The sequence below is a fragment of the Lipotes vexillifer genome, unplaced genomic scaffold (genome assembly GCF_000442215.2).
Source record: "Lipotes vexillifer unplaced genomic scaffold, Lipotes_vexillifer_v1.1 scaffold429, whole genome shotgun sequence".
Taxonomy (NCBI): Eukaryota; Metazoa; Chordata; class Mammalia; order Artiodactyla; family Lipotidae; genus Lipotes; species Lipotes vexillifer.
In genome coordinates, this window is record NW_006784171.1 from 843,789 (window position 1) to 853,202 (window position 9,414).

The 9,414-nt window shown below is 39.4% G+C and overlaps 1 non-coding gene across 1 annotated transcript; it reads left to right on the forward strand.

Moving 5' to 3' along the window:
- The first annotated feature begins 7,550 nt into the window (after positions 1 to 7,550).
- On the forward strand, positions 7,551 to 7,623 carry TRNASTOP-UCA (transfer RNA opal suppressor (anticodon UCA)). Its single transcript has one exon. It is a non-coding gene; the product is annotated as a tRNA-Sec (tRNA).
- Positions 7,624 to 9,414: the final 1,791 nt, after the last annotated feature.

The following is a 9,414-nucleotide window of genomic DNA, read 5'->3' on the forward strand; positions in this document are numbered from 1 at the left end:
TTTTAATAGCTATGAGGCCATTATTCAACATATGTGAAGTATGATGTTTTTCAGGAAGTGGTTATTTAACAGAGACCTAAATTGATTGAATTTTCAGGTGCTTTTGGAGCAATTCCCCAGAGACAACATCAAAGTAGCAAAGTACAATGGTCAGTCACTTGACCGGGGGCCAGGGAACTAGACTTCTCCCGGCCCTGTCACCAGCTTGCTCAGCCACTTTGCCTAAGTCACCTGGACTCTCGATTTCTGGCCCTCAATTTTCTTATTTATGAAAAGGGGTCACAACTCTAAAATTATGAGACTATACAATTTTGAATTTTATAAACACTCTGATTTGCTGTATTGGACAGTTAACTAAGGGAAAGGTGATTAAAAAAATATAAAGATGTACATGGTAAAAAAACAAAAACTTCAAACAGCACAGAAAGATATAAAATGAAATCTCCCTCTCCACCAACTTCTAGTCCCCTAACCTGTATTGACCAAATATCCTTAGTATAATTACCTATCCTCCAAGAAATTTTTATGCAAGTATCAATGTATATGTATATAGACTTTAAAATGTTTACACAAATGGCACACTGACTACTGTTTATATTTTGCCCTTTTTTTCCTCTTAATAACATATCTTGGAGATCTTTCACATGAAACATACAGACTTACCTCATTCTTTTTAACAGCTGTACGTTATTTCATTGTTCATCATAATTTATTTAATCAGTTTCCTACTAATAGTTTTCTGGGTTATTGCCAGAATATGTCATTGCAATTAATGCTGTAATGAACATCTCTCTATGCATATAAAGAAGCAGACTTTTGCAAATATAATATATACCATAGGTAAATTTCCAGTAGTAGAATTACCAGATCAAATGATAAGTGCATTTTAAATTTTGGTAGACTCTGAAATTACTCTTCCTAAAGGTTTACCAATTTATCTTTCAACCAAGGCTGTGTTCAAGTACCTATTTCTTCCTACCCTTACCAACACTGGGCATTACCAATCTTTTACATTTTTTGTCAGTTGTACATAAAAATATGGTGAGAGCTGCATCGGCGGGCGGACTCTCAACAACTGCGCCACCAGGGAAGCCCAATAAGAGGATTTTTAAATAATGGAATAGATTAGAACACTCTTGATCCCTCTTCCTTATCCAGCCCACCCCCATATCATCAGCTGCTTTTCTTTGTTTTTCTTTTTTTAATAATGAAGACTTGAAAACTAATCTTCGGTGTTAGAGGCCAGTAGTTACCTTTGTGGACTATTGATGGAATTAGTACAGGGGAGCCTGCTGGGTGCTTGAGCTGGGTGGTGGCTACAGGGTGTGTACACAGTGTGTTTGTGTGTGTGTGTATGTGTGAAAATTCATCAAGCCGAACATTTATGATTTGAGCCCATTACTAAATGTAAGTTACACCTCCGTAAAAAATAATTTTAAAATCAGTGAAGATTTGCCCTAACCTAGCTTATTAATAATAGGTCCAAAGACCATTTCTAGTTTCCTTGGTGTAATGTATCATGCTGCCTGACGATTCACATGGTGTGTTCGGTGGGCACGACAGGGGCCCACACCCTACATTGTACGTTGCGGGAATATCCAGAGGCTAGGGAATCAGGTGGGTGTCTGGCTACCAGCAGTGACCTCAGTTTTCTGGGGATTGTTTGTTTCATTGCATTTAGTCCACCTCCAAATTATTAAGTAAAAACTTTTAATAGCTATGAGGCCATTATTCAACATATGTGAAGTATGATGTTTTTCAGGAAGTGGTTATTTAACAGAGACCTAAATTGATTGAATTTTCAGGTGCTTTTGGAGCAATTCCCCAGAGACAACATCAAAGTAGCAAAGTACAATGGTCAGTCACTTGACCGGGGGCCAGGGAACTAGACTTCTCCCGGCCCTGTCACCAGCTTGCTCAGCCACTTTGCCTAAGTCACCTGGACTCTCGATTTCTGGCCCTCAATTTTCTTATTTATGAAAAGGGGTCACAACTCTAAAATTATGAGACTATACAATTTTGAATTTTATAAACACTCTGATTTGCTGTATTGGACAGTTAACTAAGGGAAAGGTGATTAAAAAAATATAAAGATGTACATGGTAAAAAAACAAAAACTTCAAACAGCACAGAAAGATATAAAATGAAATCTCCCTCTCCACCAACTTCTAGTCCCCTAACCTGTATTGACCAAATATCCTTAGTATAATTACCTATCCTCCAAGAAATTTTTATGCAAGTATCAATGTATATGTATATAGACTTTAAAATGTTTACACAAATGGCACACTGACTACTGTTTATATTTTGCCCTTTTTTTCCTCTTAATAACATATCTTGGAGATCTTTCACATGAAACATACAGACTTACCTCATTCTTTTTAACAGCTGTACGTTATTTCATTGTTCATCATAATTTATTTAATCAGTTTCCTACTAATAGTTTTCTGGGTTATTGCCAGAATATGTCATTGCAATTAATGCTGTAATGAACATCTCTCTATGCATATAAAGAAGCAGACTTTTGCAAATATAATATATACCATAGGTAAATTTCCAGTAGTAGAATTACCAGATCAAATGATAAGTGCATTTTAAATTTTGGTAGACTCTGAAATTACTCTTCCTAAAGGTTTACCAATTTATCTTTCAACCAAGGCTGTGTTCAAGTACCTATTTCTTCCTACCCTTACCAACACTGGGCATTACCAATCTTTTACATTTTTTGTCAGTTGTACATAAAAATATGGTGAGAGGTAGATTTGAAGGTCAGAATTAAATGATGTAAGATTATCGATCTTTATGTATTTCCTTGTATTTAGCTCAACAGAGAGGTTCCTTTCACCTTTGTTTGATGTTTTGCATTTATCAGCCTGTTGATTTAATTCTATGATAACTTTGGAAGTTTAACAATTAACCAGATTTACTTATGCTGCTAAGGACCATCAAGACCCACCTTCCATTTGCATTGGGTTTCAGGCCCTCATTTAATTTCAGAAAATTTGCCCTAATGCGGCCATCTTCTGCGATTTAACTGATATAGTTGAAGACACAATGGTCACTTCACTCTCTGCATTGTGTCCTGAGACTTGAACAGTGAGTGACAGGGCAGCTCCCGGAAAACCCAGGTTAAAAGGAAAAACAGATCATGCACTGATCTGTTTAACAGATTTCTCAGGTTAAAATCTCATTGTAGATTTTCTCTCTGACCTAGTAGAGTTCATCCTAACAGCTACCTGCTACTCCTTCAAAAAGGGCAGAGTGCCATACTTTATCTTGATATTGCTTCAGGCAAAAATATGTGTTGACTATCACCCATGTTATTTTGCATCTAGCTTCCCAGACTGCGGTGAACACAGTTGGTAGGAATATGTCTGTTTACAGAAAGGAAAAATGACACTCAGCAACAATCAGGGATGAATTCAAAGGCATTACATTGGGGTACAACTGAAATACAGTTTCAGACTTGACAACCTTCAGTGCTTTGAAAGTTATCACACACAACTAACTTGCACTACTCCCGTAAGAAAATTCTAATAATCTCTAGAAGTTTTTACAACTTTCCTTTGAGCTACAAAAATAAGCATCTATCTGCCATGAACAAATCTCCAGAGTTCACTGATAAATGCTGTGTCGTTTAAGCCCTCTAAAAAGTATCTGAGAGTATATATGCCACAGGCATGGTTTTTAAAACAACCACAGTGAAACCTGGGAAAGAAGAGATAAAGGAAAAGAGAAGAGACAGAGAAGGAAGGAAGGAAAGGGAAATGGTGAGGGTGCAACTGTAGAGTGCAAGGTCAGCCAGGGGTCAAGGGTGAGAGGGTAGAATTATTTTCAAATTTGTGTTGGTCCAGCCTAACTTTTTTCTCCAGTTATACAAGGTCACAAGTGTCGATTTAGAAGGTTCTCTTAGGACATGATGGAAGAAATTTTCACATATTGAGATATGGGGAAGTCATTTTGGCTTATACCAGACTTGGCTTGAACTTTCTGTTCACTAGAACAGCCTGTGTTATGGCCTGTCAAGCACACATTGTACATCTGCTTTAACCATTAAAGAAAAGAATGCTTTTAAAAATCAAAATGGAGTAACTATGGTTCAGGCATCCAAAATGGAGCTAAGTAGCCATCGTGGGTGTAGTTTCAGACACATTCCTGCATCACTGGGAACTTGAATTTTCTGAACTGTATCAAACTCAAGGACACCACCAGCCGTTTTCAAAACAATGTCTGCTAGCAGCTGCCAGCTGCAAATTTATGGTCTCAAGGTCTCCCCTTGTAACTATGCAACCATTTTGGATCCCGACTAATCCTTGCTTAACGAGTGCCCTTAACTTCTTGCCAGCTCCAATCCTAATGCTTGACAAACAGCTTATGTAACTTTGTGGTTTTTACCTACATATCCTCTCTCATTTTGCGGTCTGGAGGAACACGATTCAAGTGCTTCTTAATCTGTGTTTCCCACACTATAGTCCTCAGTCTGGCTCGAATAAAGCTCTTTTCTATTCCTATTGTTTACTGATTATTTGCATCAACAGATACCTACCAGTATTATTAGATCTGTAAAATGGAATTCATATTACTATCAATATATTTAGAGAACACTTGGAATACATGCTAACATATGGGAGAGAAATAATCACTTTGGGGAATATGGAGCAGAGGTACTTTTACCTATTCTCTCAATGAGTAGAATCCAAAACCCTGGACATTCTATATAAAATATATAAGAATATTCAGAAGTGGAGAGGAGAAGGTGGACCACTTAGGGACCTCGAGACACAAGGAACAACAGGTGGTGAGTTCCCTGGTTTGCTTTTTCCGTCACATAACCAAGACTTGGAGCAGAAGAAGATACCAAGGCAGAGGTACCCACAGACACAGACAAAAACAGCAACAACAAAAGCCTGTTCTTTCCAGTCAAAGGACCAGGTAAGGAGTCGCCTGAGAAGACAGAACACTTTTAGAAAACAACCATTCTGGTTCAGTCAGACACTCTAGAACACATACTGTGTTCATGGATTGGAACACTCACCATAGTACAAGCCTTAGTTCTTCTCGAATTGATATACAGGCGTAACACAATTCTTATCAAAATCTCAGTATGGTTTTTGTACATATAGACAAGATTGGTCTAAAATCTATATGGAAAGGCAAAGGAACTAGAATTGCTGAAACGATTTTGAAAAATAAGAATAAAGCAGAGGGACTCAGGTTACCCAATTTCTGTCAACAATTGAATTGTTAAATAAATAAAATGTGGCATATTCATACCATGGAATACTATACAGCAATGAGTGAATAACTACAGATACAGGCATGAGATGAATGACTCTATTAGAATTACCTAATTTAGGGTGAACAAGCCAGACACAAAAGACTATACATGGTGTGATTCCATACATATAAAATTTTAAGGCAGGCAAATGTAAACTATATTATTTAGGGATAAATACTTAGATGGTATTTATCCCTAAATAATATAGTATAATAATGTATAATAAAGTATAAAACAAAGCAAGGAAATGGTTTTCATAAAAGTCAAGAAAGTAGTTACTTCTGGTGGGAGGACAAGAGATATGAGGAGGTTTCTGGGGGTGTTTGCAGTATTTTATGTATTTTATTTCTTGTAATTATAGAAAGTGTGCTTTATACTAATGTCTTAAGCTGTACACTTATATTTTATGCACTTTTCTATATACATATTGCACTTTTTCAGTGTAAAGTTGCTTTGCTTTTTTTAAACTTTATTTATTTTTGACTGCGTTAGATATTCGCTGCTGCGTGCAGGCTTTCTCTAGTTGCTGTAAGCGGGGGCTACTCTTTGTTGTGGTGCGCGGGCTTCTCATTGAGGCGGCTTCTCTTTGTTGCGGAGCATGGGCTCTAGGTGCGCGGGCTTCAGTAGTTGTGGCACGTGGGCTCAGTAGTGGCTCGCATGCTCTAGAGCACAGGCTCAGCACGAACCTGTGTCCCCTGCATCGGCAGGTGGACTCCCAACCACTGCGCCACCAGGGAAGACCATGAGCAGTCTTTTTTAAAAAGAAGCTTTACATTGGACTTCCCTGGTGGCTCAGTGGTTAAGAATCCATCTGCCGATGCAGGGGATATGGGTTTGATCCCTGGTCCTGGAAGATCCCACATGCCATGGAGCGGCTGGGCCCGTGAGCCATGGCCGCTGGGCCTGCGCGTCCGGAGCCTGTGCTCTACAACGGGAGAGGCCACAACAGTGAGAGGCCCGCATACCGCAAAAAAAAAAAAAAAAAAAGATTGCTCGTCTTCTTTGGGAAGGATAACTTGTATGACTAGAAGAGGAGCAAAGATAGAAATTAGGGAGAGGAGTTGAGGTGGGGGAGGGAAGGTTGCTACTGCAATAGTCTAAGTATGAGATGACAAGAAGCAGGACTAGGACATTAATAATTGGGATGGAGAACAGCAATTAGAGAAGACTGAAAGTAAATGGAGGCGGAGGAAAAGTCAAGATGTGGTAACCAGTCTAAAGACGGCGCCTAATGTATCAACCCCCAGTAGTGTAGTCCCACATGGATTCTGGGATGGTCCATTAAAACTGATGGAATGAGATAGAAATGACACTACCTGACTTCCAAGGCTAGGTCAGAGGAAGGTTTGCCTGCATCTCTTGAAATGAGAACCCAGCTCTCATACTGGAGAAGTCCAGGCCACCCAGCTGAGCTCACGGCTAATAGCCACACCACCTGCAGCCACACGCAGGAGGTATCTTGGGTGTCCAGGCCAAAAGAGCCACCAGGTGACTGCAGTCCCAGTCAAAATCTGACTTCAACTAACAGAACCCACAAGTAGTACCCGCCTGAGCCCAGTTAACTCACAGAACTGCGGAAGATAGTAACAAATGGTTATGCCACTAAGTTTGGGGGAGGTTTGTTACACAGCAATAGATAACCAGAACACAAAGATAACCCAACAGTTTGGAGCTTGGGGGACTGGATGCGTAATGATACCCTGACTGAGACAGACAGTGTGGAGAAAAAGTAGGTTTGTGTCGGAGAAATAAGTTTAGTTCTGGACTTTGAGATGCCTGTGGAACATCTAGATGTAGGCATCCAGTAGCATTTATTTATAGTGACAAGCCTGAAGCCCAGGGAAGAGATCCGGTCTCAGGATAGAGATTTGGAAGACATTTCAGCATATCGCCATAAGAGTATAGGACCTGCCCAAGAAGTAGGACCTACTCCTTCCAAGACTAGTCCTAACATCATCTCCTCTAGAAGAACCCAGGGACACTAGTTTTTAAATGCCAGCTCTTTCCCAGTAATTTAGTAGTTCTTTGAACACATCTTTTCTATAGTCCTTACCATACTTCCCTATCATTATTTATTTACATGTCTGTCTTCCCTGATAAATTGTGATGTGATCCAAGACAGGACTATAACTTGATCATGTGTCTCATAGTCCTGGAAAGCAAGAAAACCTTCAGTGGATAAGTGGAAGAATACATAAATGAACAAAAGAATAAATGAAAGACCACCCTCATCTTATACAGATAAAAGTCAAATAAACACATTAAAGGGACTTCCCTGGTGGTCCAGTGGTTAAGACTCTGCACTTCAACTGCAGGGGACACAGGTTCAATCCCTGGTTAGGGAACTAAGATCCTGCCTGCCATGCAGTGTGGCCAACAAAACAAAACAAAACAAAACAATTAGGAAACATAAACATAAAAATGAATAGGTATTCAAATGTAAAATATATAGCTAGTGGGAAGCAGCCGCATAGCACAGGGAGATCAGCTCCATTCTTTGTGATCACCTAGAGGGGGGGGGATAGGGAGGGTGGGAAGGAGCCGCAGAGGGAGGGGATATGGGGATATATGTATAGGCATAGCTGACTCACTTTGTTATACAGCAGAAACTAACACACCAAAACTAACACACCATTGTAAAGCAATTATACTCCAATAAAGATGTTTAAAAAAAAAAAGAATAGGTATTAGTTGCTAATATCTTACTGAATAAGCTGATTTCCTACTAAGCCGAAATTAGAAAATAGTGCAGTATATGAAGACAGAACTGAAAAGAATGTGTGTTTAGTATATGTTTCACTCCTCTTTTGGACTTACTGCTTCCAGGGACTATTTCTAATTACTGTACACAAATTTATCTATCTGCTACTTAATCAGGAGAGATTTTCCCACTAGGTTTACAGATTAAATTTTGAAGATACTCTTCTTAAGGCATACTCAAAATAGAGAATGCCTTAAGATTTTGTGAATTACAGAGCTCTGTGGGTTTTTCTCTTTACCCAATAAAAGACTTAAAATAAATAGCTTTGGGCACTTCTTTTATAGAACAATATTGACTATTCCAGGAAGTTATTAGGACCACCTACTTTAAAAGCTTTGATCTTTATACCACAGAGTGTAATGTATTTTATTTAACTCAATAAAGTATAATTGATTTATTTAGATTTTAAGTAGAGTCTGTATAATAATTCAAATCATATGCCCATAGGCTACCTTATAATTTTTGTTTCCTATCCTTCTCATGAGCAAAGAAAACAGCTGTGTTTATCTATTCGTGGCTGACAAAATCCATTTGTTGGTATTGTACTATCAAAGTTACAAAGTCTGGCAGCATTTTAATTTCGAATTATCACATGTACTTGAATGAATCTTTAGAGAGAGAACTGCCAATTTTGAAGGGCTACTGAAAGTACTAAAATATTAATTAGACAGGAGGTCTGCCAAGCACTTGGAAAGCCCAACTCCTTTCACACATTGCACACTAGACCTAGGAGATTTGGGGAATTTTTTTGTTTTTTTGTTTTTCTGTGGCTTTGATCTCGGGTGGCCTCAGCCTGCAGCGGCTTGAAGCAGGGTTTTGCTTCCCCGCCAGTGATTGAGGTCGGGTTGCGGCGGTGAGAGCACTGAATCCTAGCCACTACACCAGTGGTCAGTGACAAGGTCCTGACCCCACAGCTTTGCAGAAAAAAGAATTCCCACAAAGACGGGAAGTCATGAAACAAGTAAAGTGTTTATTAGGAGGAAAAAGAGTATGCGTGGGTAGACACATGGGCGGACTCAGAGAGAGAGTTGTGCCCCCGTGGTAGTTTAAATCACTTATATGGGGCATTTCTTCTGGGTTTCCTTTGGCCAATCATTTTAATTTGCTTGGTTCTGAGTCCATATTTGGTAGATCTCAAGAACCTCCCATATGTGCACGCGCATCTCTTAGTCAAGATGGATTCCAGCAAAGAGGCCTATGAGTAGACTGACAGCACTCTGCTTCTGGCCTCCAAGGAGCTTTATAATCGGGAAGGTCTCCTTGACTTCGAGAATGAGAAATATGTGGTGTCTTATCTTTTATCTGGGCAGGGCCCGGCCTCCTCAATTATCCTGCTATTATGCAGTTTCTGTCCACAGGGGACGAACTCCATCTC